We start from the raw sequence: 12,162 nt of genomic DNA, 5'->3' as shown, positions 1-12,162 counted from the left end.
AGCCTTATCCTTGTATAGTATGGAAAGAAACCTGTGATAAAAGCAATGGAATTGGAAACCATGTGGGAATACTGAAAGGGGTCAGTGGGACAATTCTGTGAAGGACTGTTTCCAATTCTGTGTGGGTCATACCACAGTTAAATGCACTGTAATACTTTGTGTATGTTCCTTTAAGCCAGAAGAGGCTCATGTTTATGTTGCAAGAGCAGTTTATGTGCCTGTTTAAATAAACCTGGTAACTTTAACCCCTTAATGACCGCGGGCACTAATATTATGTCCTAGCGGTCATAGTGTTACTGTCCGCGGTCTGCTGCCGGCAGCATGCAGCGATCGGCACACATCTCAGCTGATTTTTACAGATGATATGTGTGCCTGCTAGACACGAGCAGAATTGTTATCTGCCCGTGCCGTTTAACCCCTAAATGGTGCTGTCAATATGTGACAGCGCCATTATAACGGCATCGACTGTAAACATTTACTCACTGGCCAATACCAGAAGTCACGTGATGTGATCATGTGACTTCCGGTGGTTGTCATGGTAGCACAGGGTCATGTGATGACTCCTGCAGCTCACATGACTCACTTTCAGTTTCACCCGGCCCAGAGTTGGGTGAGACATGAAATGAGCATATCTGCCTTTCACAGCTGTGTAGCTGTGATCAGCAGATATGACAGAGCAATCAGACTGCTGATACATATTGTCCCCTAGGGGAACTAGTAAAATAAAAAAAAAAGTAAAAAAAAGTTTTAAAAATTAAAAAACAAAAAAAACTAAAAGTTCAAATCACCCCCTTTCGTCCATAAAACATACGCATATAATAATAATATTTATTAATTTATATAGCGTTCAGAAATGCCCAATCTATCAAAATATAAAATCAATTAATCTCATCGGTAAACGGCGTAGCAGTAAACAAATACAAACGCCAAAATTATGTTTTTTTGGTCACCACAAATTTTGCGCTAAATGCAATAAATGCTAAATGCAATAACAGGTGATCGAAATGTAGCATCTGCAAAAAAATGGTACCATTAAAAACGTTAGCCTGAGACACAAAAAATAAGCCATAACTGACCCATAGATCTCAAAAAATGAGATCGCTTCGGGTCACGGAATATGGCGTAAAACGTGCGCCACTTTTTTTGGACAAACTTTTGATTTTTTTAACCAATTAGATAAAAGTAAACCTAAACATGTTTGGTGTCTACAAACTCACAGCGACCTCCGACATCACACCCACATATCAGTTTTACCATATAGAGAACACAGTGAATAAAATATCTCAGAAACAATAGTGTTATCACACTTTTTTTTAGCAATTTTTCCGCATTTGGGAATTTTTTGCCATTTTCCAGTACACTATATGGTAAAACCTATGGTTTCATTTAAAAGTACAGCTCATTCCACAAAAAAATGAGCCCTCACATTACCATATTGACTGAAAAATAAAAAAAGTTACGTGTCTCGGAAGAAGAATGGCGAAAAAAAAAATGGAAAGCAAAAAATCGGCCTGTCTTGAAGGGGTTAAAAGAGACAGTGTCCCTATATCTACCTTGTTTTGCAGCAAAAGTGAGGAAAACCCCCATTATACTATGTGTGAACTGTGTGCAACCTCACAATGAACATAGACATTCAAAAATTTGCATCAGTAAAATAGGGAATCAAGGCAATCCTCTTAAAATTACAGAGCTCAAACACAATTCCAAGATAGTTTGATTTAAAAAAATAGTCAATGAGAATGCAACCTCAGTTGTGTCTTTTAACAATTCCATCGGATGGTGAGTGGAGCCTCAGCCAGTGGCTACCACCCACTAACAGTCACTTGATTTAGTTATTACTAATTTCCCCAAAGACTTTATAGGATTAATCTTCCAGTGTCAGAGGGCTCCAGCTACAAATCCCCTGTGCACACTGCACTACATTTTGATGCTTGTGCAACTGAAAACTGCAGGCCAGCAAAGTTAAGCAAGATTAGCCACACCGTGCTGCTATTGTGATGCTGATGGATGTATGGAGGTTGCTATGTGGCCAGCACAAATCCCTGTACCAATACCATAGAGGTCAAGACGCATGGGATTAAGCTGGGATTTAAATCAGTGCTGAGACACTGTTACCTGGGTTTGGATCTTCTATCAGTGTCGATGCACTGAAAATCGTATTGAGGTTCCCATCAGGGCTGATACGCAGACATTCTGTCACTGAGCCCTTACACTTGCTTGAGTTGTGATGCTTTTGCTTGCTGGCCTGATCGCTTGGGTATTTAGCACATTGCTCTAAGACGTTTCTTGATCTATAAAATTTCTGTGAGAACTGCTTGTAGGATTGCTAGAGAGGCAAATCAGGAACCCCGTGTGACTGTAAAAAACCTTCAGGAAGATTTAGCAGACTCTAGAGTTGTGCTGCATTGTTCTACTGTTCAGAGACACCTGCAGAACTATGGCCTTCATGGAACAGTCATCAGAAGAAAACCTCTCCTACATCCTCACCATAAAAGAAGTATGCAAAATAGTATCCAAACAAATCTGATGCCTTTTGGAAACAAGTCCTGTCGACCGATGAGGTTAAAACAGAACTCTTTGGCCACAATGAACAAAGGTACAATATGTGAGGAGAAAAAAGGGCACCAAAATTCAGGGAAAAAAAATCTCACCAACCATTAACCATGGGGTTAAATCAATGATGCTTGGGGATGTGTTGTAGCCAATGACACAGAGAACATTTCACAGGTAGAGAGAAGAATGGATTCAATAAAATTTCAACAAACTCTTAATGCAAACAAAACACTATATGTAAAAAAAGCTGAAGTTGAAAAGAGGATGACTTCTACATTAGGATAATGGCCCTAAATATATGTTAAAATCCACAATAGACTACCTCAAAAGGTGCAAACTGAAGGTTTTCCAATGGTCCTCACTGTCACCTAATCTGAACATCATTGAAAATTTGTGGCTAGACCTCAAAAGTGTAGTGTACTGTATGTGTATGCAAGACGATTTTTGCTTAAAATACAAAAAAAAAAGTGTCATCTTTAACTATATACCTTTTAGAAATTATTTAATCTTCAACTTGATTAACTGTTCCCAATAACAGTAATTTTGACCAGAGGTGCCCAAACTTTTACATGCCACTGTATAGGAGTTCTCTCAGGCCAAATGTATAAATAGTGTTGGGTTACACTAAGCCATGATGAGTGTGAGGGGAATTCAATGTGAAAATAATCTTAATGGAGTTTTGAAGGAAATGGGATTAATGGCTTTGGGTTATAGTTAGGTGTAAAGGACGGGTCAAGGGATTGTGAAGCGATTGTCACTACACTGTAGCGGTGGTGCATGCAGATGGTAAATAGTGAAAAATCAGAGAAGACTCCACACTCACGGAAGGTATAACCTTATATTTTCATTATATCACGCTAATCCAACTGAATGTTTCATTTCATCCTGATTTTTTCCATGGCAGTACTGCTATGCAAAACTTGAGATGAGCGGAAATGTTCAGCTGGATCAGCATGATATAATAATAATAAGAATAATAATAGTAGTAATAATAATAATAATAATAATAATAATAATAAATAAAAGTGTCAAAGGATAGCTTCTTGAACATGGGTGTTTTGTTTGCATGTTTGAATGAGGAAGGAAGGACACCAGAGGCAGAGGCTAATGAAAAGTTGAAGAGATGCTGTAGGGCTGAGATAAGCATAAAGGTAAGGTTTGGGATGAGGTAAGCCATAACAGCATATTCATTCTCCAGATATCCTGTAATAATCCGTTATCTGTTCCCAATAATTTTAGTTTGCGGTACACTCCCATATGATATGATAAATAAATTTTAGTAATTTAGTAAAAATGTATTCAAAGCCTTGAGTTTTGGCCGAAGCATTTTGGATTTCCCACCCTTTCTCATAAGTCCGAAATGCGTCAGCCGGAACTCAGGGCTTGGAAAATGTTTTTATGAATCTGCATTTTAAATGACCTGAACAAATAAAATCAAGGTTTTTAGAAGGAAAGTATGCTGGATTTATTTATTCCATTTGCTTAAATCAGTGGATGCCAGCCACACTGATTGGGGCATCCTTGGATCCTATGGAATGAGCGACGAGCTGCATTTGGTCTCCACCAGTGTATGAAGCAGGTTTAGGAGTTGTACAGTATAAGAAAAAAATGCATTACCATCCCTTTTAAGAAGTTGCACCCAATGAGAGGGATCGTAGCAAGAAAAGCCAAAAAAAACCCTGTTAGAAATGTATCACACCAATGGTATAGACAATGTACAAATGCTCATGCGCATATCCCATAATACAATAGACTTCTAGGGCCCCAAATAACGTCATTCAATCCTTGACATTATTGTATCCAAAATGTACAAAGATAGTTGTCCCCGTATTTTTCGGATTATAAGACGCACTTTTCCTCCCAAAACTTTGGGAGGAAAATGAGGGGTGCATCTTAAAATCCGAATGTAGCTTACCAGGGGTTGTGCAGAGGGGTCAAAGGAGGCAAGGACATGCTCCGAGCAGTGCACTGTGCTGTGCTGTGCACTGTGTTGACGGCGCTGCTGGTCTGTGCGGCACTGTTCTGGATCAGGCCGCGCCGCTCTGTTCTGTTTGGAACCGCTCCGTTCTGCCCTGTGCACGGCTGCTCCATCCTGCTCGGCTGCTCTGTGCATGGCTGCTCCATCTGTGTCGCCCCAGGGACATCGATCCAGCTTCTGGGACGCCACCGGGTCTTCTTTTAATATGGCAAACAAGTAAGTCAATTTTTATGTTATATGTCGTGACGCCACTCATGGCTTGCGGTCAGGAATATGGATGACCGCCGCTGCAGGTTTTATAAGCGTCTGGGGCTGATGGGGTCTGCAGTCAGGTGATGCGGCCTCCTGTGAGTGAGGCAGGCCCCAATGGCTCAGGTGAGTTGGATAGCGGGTCCAGAAATAACTCAAGCTCAGTCCAAAAGTCTTTCAACTGCTTTTTACTCACTCAGGTGTTGTTAAGGTGAGCTGACCTGGGCGATGCTGCGATAAACCAGGTAGAACCAGGGCTCCTTCAGACAAGTCTGAGGGTAAACAGTTAGCTCGCCTTCCTAGCACTTCTGTGTTCGGATAACCCCTAACTTGAAGTACCATGGGCTCTATCCAGGGAGTCGCAACTGCCTTTTCTCCCCTGTGTTTGGCCCGTTTGCGGCAGCGTGGACCAGGTGAGATGGCTTCAAGCTCTGTCTCCTTATTGGTCACTGCATTGCTGCTGAGGCTCGGACTCTGTGGGGTTGGTGAGGTACTTGTAGTTCCCCTCACCGGCAGGTTTAGCAGGTAGTTAAAACTGGTCTGCTCTGGGGACCTGTTCCCCGTGCATGCCTAGTCACTGGCAACCTTGTACTGACTGATTGTCTGACTGACTGATCACGTGACCGTTCTCCCCTGCCAACTGTCACTACACCGCGCAGGGTCTGACTAGTGGCCGTGCGCCTATCCCTTAGCAACCGCTGCTCACCACTGCCAGACTGGCTCTCTCCACTTCTTTCCTGACAACCTCAGCACTGTAGCTCCCAGCCCCTCCACTACACCCCTTGACAAGAATTGAAGGCCAGACCCCTCCAGGGACTGCCCAAGGGTCCCATCTAATGGTGTGGGAGAACTGGTTGCTATGTGTCTGTGCGTACACACCTCATTCTAGCCCTTAGGATTACCTGGAAGTACTGTCCCAGCATGGGTGCAGTACTCAGTGGTGCCTGACCGGGTCAGGGGCGCCACACATACTACTCGGCTGCTCTGTGCATGGCTGCTGCATCCTGCTCGGCTGCTCTGTGCATGGCTGCTCCATTCTGCTCGGTTGCTCGGCTGCTCCATCACCAGCCCTGCACAGAACAGAACGGCATCGCCGGCCCCGCACAGAGCAGAGCGACACCGGCCCCGCACAGAGCAGATCAACACCAGCCCCGCACAGAGCAGAGCGGCGTCGCTGGCTCCGCACAGAGCAGCACCCGCGTCGCCAGCCCCACACAGAGCAGCACCCGCAGTGAGTATCTCAGTACTCCAGTACCGCCCCTGCCTCCTGTAACCCCCCCTCCTCTGCAGGCTCCCCTCCCTGGTAAGACACCACCAGATTATAAACGGACCCCATATTTTTTTTACCTTTTTTTTCCCTCCAAATTTGGGGTGCGTCTTATAATCCGGTGCATCTTATAAAACGAAAAAAATGGTAAGTCTCTTATTGGACAGTTATCTTAGCATGTGGTGCTGTGGTTTTGAAATAATATACACAGCAATAATGGAACCTCAAGACCAACCTCTTCCAACAAGCCTACAACCTACAATAGCCCTCAGTCCAGTACACCACTGCGCAACCAGCTCTGTCCTCACCTATTGTACCATCACCCATTCCCTGTAGACTGTGAGCCCTCGCGGGCAGGGTCCTCACTCCTCCTATATCAGTCTGTTTTGTACTGTTAATGATTGTTGTACATATACCCTCTTTCACTTGTAAAGTGCCATGGAATAAATGAATAAATGGGGCTATAATAATAAATAATAATAATATTATATGTGTGGAGTGACAATATTGTTTAACAATAGCTGAACTATACTAGTACAAGATTAGCTACATTAAAAGTTCTGCGATTAAGGGCTAAATTAAAGATTATGTTCACGGTTTACCTCTCAATACCAGTACATGAATAGATTGCTACATTAGCCAACCATAGAATTCAAAATTAAATCTGTGCTCATATGAATAAAGCTAGATGCGGATAGTAGACTATAGAGATGGTGTCAGTGAAACCTTAAGTGTTGGCACACAATAACAGCTTCCTTAAGGGAGCAGATGATTAAAAAACAGGTCTCCAAATAGGTGATCAGTACAACATGTATGCGCCTGGTGGAGCAGCATAGAGTATCATACACTAAACAGTGAAAGTAAAAAACCCTGCTCACCCCTAGTTGATGGCAAAAAAAGACATCTTGTGGACACAGCGTAGTAGTTTTTTAATTTCACTATTTAGTGTATGGTACGCTATGCTGCTCCAACACAAGTGCACATTCTTCTTCGTCTTCATCAATTGCAACTTTTTAAAAAGTTGCAAAATTTGGTGCATTTCCACGTCTGTCCCTTCCTGATGTATTTTTGAGTGTGCACCAAAAGTTGCAAAAACAGTTCAAGACAGAAAAATAGACCATTTTTGATTTTGCGCCAAATTCATGAAATCCCATGCACAATTTTGAAGAATAAGCCACCAAAACCAGCAACTTATATGACAAGACAATAAAGGAAAGTGATAAATTTGGTCTATAGAGTTACACGGATCTAAACACACATGTATCTATTATGTGAATTCCCCACACTGAGCTTTATCTCAGTTTATGATGTTACAATCAGTAACATCTGAAAAACACACTATGTACGCCATTAGTAAGTAAAAGCATCAGTACTTCAATATAACTGAACAAGGAAAAACTCCAACCAGTACACGGATCCAAGAAAGAAATGGCGTTCACAATCCATATTAAAAAGAATATACATTTATTGGGTATCACACAAATAAAAATAAAAGTGCATATGAAGGTTCAGGTGTGGTACACAAAACGGTAACTCACAGTGATCCTAATGCATAATAGGAGACTGGTTATAGCAGGTACACATTAATTAAATGGTTAATCCAGTATACATCAGGGATGCTGCTGTGTACAAGTTCCCATACAGGGGATCAAACCAAAGTTACTAGTACATAAGCGATGAATAAAGTGACAATGCATACATCCCATGAAAATTTAAATGTCATAAGCCTGCTTACCAATAATGATCCCTGTCAGTGAGTCATCGGCCCCAACGCGCATTTCACTTATTTCATTTCTTATTGCTGTGTCATGCTTTAAATAAAGCTGCTTTGTTTTTGATTCTTCTTCGTATTTCGTTTTGACAAAACTTTATTGATACACTTATGGGCTGGTCACATGCATTTTTGATGCATTTCCGCAGTGAAATTAAACTAAAAACACGTGTGGTTTTTACCTGCAGAATTTCCTCATCTAATGCAATTCTATGGGGGAAAATCTGTGCATAAAACTCAGCATACCTGCAAGAGAAATTGATGTTTGCAGATTTGAAACACGCACCACATGTTAGTTTATGCTAAGTAAAACAGAAGCACAGAGGGTAGGAGATTTCAATAAATCCCATCCACTTTGCTGGAACTGGAAGATGTAGTTTTTTTTAATTCAGCAAAAATACCCAGAGTCAAAAGCTCACCAAAACCTCATTATGGGAACGTAGCCTCCTAATACATGTGGCTGTTCAGATGTTCATGTTTTTTGCGGACTTTATGTCCCTCAAAAGATCATGAAGACAAGTCATGAGTAGAGAGGAGCAAACCCAATCTGTAACGTTCAGGGTTCATACTAAACATGAATTTAAAACAAAAAAAACAAAAAAAAAACAGTGTCCGAGTTTGGAGTTCAAGAGCTGTTTCTATGCTAACCACTCGATCGAGCATCACTGTGCTGGGGTATACTTGGTGTCCAGCCTAATGCAAGCCACTTGCAGTCTTTGAATGGCTTTCGCTGGGGGTGTAAATAATGTTATTGGATGTAGGGGGTCCAAAAAAACCTCCCTCTCCCTACCCCGGAAGTGTTTTGTTTATGGCTGGCTGTATGTGGACAGAGACCTGAACTGCTCAGTCAGTGACTTACAATGGGGTTCAGGTCAAGTCCTGGTCCTGAACTGAACTGTATCTAAAGATTGGATGAACTGGGCGATCCCGGACTTTCACAGGTTCGCTCATCTCTAGTCCGCTCAATTCTAATCATGGGTCAAAATTACCCCTCCAAGTTTCAGTCTGTGAAAATCCCAGACATCACACATTGCCATCCATGTACAATCTGTGTGCTGTCTTTTCTTAACACTACAATGAATGGAAGAAGCTCTACTCTTTATTTGTATGTTTATTTTTTCCTTAAGAGAAAATAACTGCTGAACCTCTTATGGTAAAAACTGACCAACCACTGATGAAAATTGGATCCAAACCACTTCCGAAATTCAATGAGTTTTTTTTTTTTTGTATAAGAAAAATCACTATATCTAGAAACCTAAACATGATCAAGGAATGAAATAAAAGAAGAAGTAAATATTTCTATTGATACTGATATTGCGAAAAAACGAATACATTTCCATTTTCTTTAGTTCTATAATTTGCAGTACGTGTTCAAAAATAAACAAAATGGAAATCAAGAAGACACAAATGAAGGAAAGGGTGTCAGGGGAAAAGTGTGTGACAGTTCTACATCTATGCCATAGAAGTCTATGGCAGAGTGCCAGGAATCTTCAGTGGAATATGTCTAATGAAGGAGCGGAAATGATGACCTGAATACATTGGCTAGCAATGTGTAGAACTCATCTAATTGGCATAAGTCAGTGGTGCAAACGTCTCTAGTTTAATTAGAAAGGGGAAGGGCCTGTTAAAGAATAGAACAGTGTGAATTTAAGAATGCTGGCAGACTTTTATATGCCAGTTAAAGAACTCATTTTAGGGCAATTTGCTTTGCAAGCTGGTCTGCAGCCTCTCAAGGGAGAAGAGAAGTGAAAAAATAAAACAAAAGACTTGCTAAAATCACCTAGCACATTCAACCTCTGTATAATAGGTTTCAGTGAGTTATATCTTCCCAGTCAATATGATTCCTTTCTTTTAAGTTATCACTGCAGAAACACGGTATCACTATAGAAATCGGGAATGCCGTATTGATGATAGGACTCTTGGGGGCTTCTTAAGATTGAAAAACTATTTTGCTCAACTATATTGTTTTCCTTTTGGGAATATGGCTGGATATTTACAATCCAGAGCTAGAGTACAATACATATGGTCTATGTGTAGTTCTCTTGCTGCATTATACCACATTATGTGCTGCGACGGTGTACATTTACAGGGCTATTAGAGGCATGCAGTTTCATGGAGGTTTGTTGTTTTTCACATCAAGTGCACAATGTTCCCTGGGTAGTTCTGAGAAGGAAGTATTCAAAGTGACAAGGCAAAAACATATATAAGGAAGGGATAAAGGGGATTAAACGCTGAGGAGTTAGTCCAACTGTTCAAACATTACAGTAGACTTTATAGGGTAGATTCGCAGAAGTCTGGTCCATCAGCCAGGCCAGTAGTCCTTGGCCTCTAGATGGGAGGTTTGAAAATCTTTTACTTTACATTAGCTGAGCTGGAGTGACGTTGTGATTGCAATGTGATGTAAAGATGACATTGGGAGTCCTAGAAACTAAGAGACTCTCAGAGCTCTTGTCCAGCAGTAACAGAGCAGCACTCTGCAAAGCACAAATGATCATCTCCTCTGAATGCTGGCTCTCAGCCGGCGTTCAGTGAGTCATGGCAGTAACAGGAGTCATCAGCTGACACCCAATTGTCATAACAACCCATCGGTGCCTGTGATCACATCACAAGCCTGCTAATGGTGGCAGGAAATGGCCCAATCCCTGCTGGCACATGTTAGATTGCGCTGTCAAAGTTTGACAGCACAATCTAATGGGTTAACAGGTGCGAGTGGATCTCTAATCCACCAGCGCCTGTTCGCTATCACCTGATCAGATCAGCCGATATCTGCTGGGAAAGATGTGGGCTCAGCGTATGAGACCACATCAAAGGGAGGGACACGACAATGATGTTCCTATATGTCATTGGTCATGAAGCTGTTAAAACTAGGTTTTCAATTCAAAGGCTGGACTTTTCATTAATCATTATAGACATGAGCTTTTGGGTATGTTAGATGGTCAGCATAATACCAATAAAACATATTGGCGGAGATAAAGACAAACAGGTAGTCCGTGAGGAAAGAAGGATATTTTTAATTACATTTGCCTAATTAAAGGGATGTCCACTTTCAGAAAAATGTATGCAGTAGGTTGAGTTAATTAAAAACAGTTGCCCCAGTCTCTGCTTTTTGGCTGCAGCAGTGACGTCACGAGTGTTGAAGCCAATCACGGAGAGCAGCATTTTGTTCTATCTAGACGATCCAGGTCATGTCAGTGACATCAACCCTGTGGCCAAACAGCAGATATTGGGACAGTGGCAGTGTGGGTTCTAGACCTAGTGAGGGTAAGTAATATTCAGTTTCTTTTTTTCTAACTCATTTTATGACATAACATTTTTTGAGCGGGTACAACCTTTTAATTCTTGAAAAAAATACATGTTTTTTATTTTTTTATCTACACTCATTCTGACATTTGAGGAAAATGTAGGGGGAGCATACCTTCTTGAATCCCAATCCTATCTGTATACTATTTTCCTGCAATACTTAAAGAGTAATTGACTTTGAGGTCCTGTATTTGGCCATTGTCTTGCATTTTCACGAACCTGGCATGCAGCCTGGGTCTGCGGGGAGGTTCTCATTTAAAGTTTTCATGTTTTGACTTAACTGATGTGTGGAGATTTGCCAGGTGAATGGGTTAGGTTAATTGAGGCTGCGGATCAAGAACTCTTATCTATTTAACTGTATGGGGGAATTTAGATGAAGAAGTTTAATGTGTAAAAAATAATAATTTCCTTGTATTATTTTATTGCATATGTAAAATGTACATTACTACACAAGTCCTTTTATATCCTATTAATATTTTTTGTTGTACTTATTTTACATGCGAACAGATAATCTTATATAATAAAAATTATGGTCTTATTGAACATATTAATGTCCACTGTTGGTTTACATTTATAAGTACAAAATTAATCTGCCAAAATGCCATACACAGGCACTAAATTCAAAGGACTTCTCTTGAGTACATCACAAAAGTGTAAGACATATGTGCTTCTCCTTTTCAGGCTTGATTGGCATGGACCTTTCACAAAGAGTAGAGATTATGGAGACACAGAACTTGATGACAAGGAAAATGTGAAAGAAAATAGTTTTACCATGGACATTGAGCCTTTTATATTCCTCTTATCAAATGATACAGGATTACCAAGGTAAAATCATTCAAGGGTCAAAAACGTTTTAGAAGGCCATCAATATAACATTATCTAAGATATTAGGGCAAAATTGTATCAGATTTTTAGATTGTGGTACATACATATAATATTTTTTTCTGTCATGCCTTTCAATTTTAACTTGTGGTTTAATATAACAAAAGGTTAAGGTACAAAAGAAATGGAAAGTCATGACACCAGCTGAAGTCTATTAGTAAA

At 40.8% G+C, this 12,162-nt stretch overlaps 1 long non-coding RNA gene across 1 annotated transcript in view; it reads left to right on the top strand.

Annotated features, from left to right (window-relative positions):
* LOC142295282 (uncharacterized) overlaps positions 1-11,942 on the top strand; it is a 346,889-nt gene extending 334,947 nt beyond the window's left edge. Inside the window, exon 5 of the long non-coding RNA XR_012751407.1 lies at positions 11,800-11,942. This is a non-coding gene — a long non-coding RNA (uncharacterized LOC142295282). The remainder of the gene's footprint in view (positions 1-11,799) is intronic.
* Positions 11,943-12,162: the final 220 nt, after the last annotated feature.

Source organism: Anomaloglossus baeobatrachus, chromosome 3, assembly GCF_048569485.1.
Source record: "Anomaloglossus baeobatrachus isolate aAnoBae1 chromosome 3, aAnoBae1.hap1, whole genome shotgun sequence".
NCBI classification, from domain to species: Eukaryota; Metazoa; Chordata; class Amphibia; order Anura; family Aromobatidae; genus Anomaloglossus; species Anomaloglossus baeobatrachus.
Note: the sequence above shows the minus strand (reverse complement) of the source record. Positions and strands in the feature narration are given on the sequence as shown.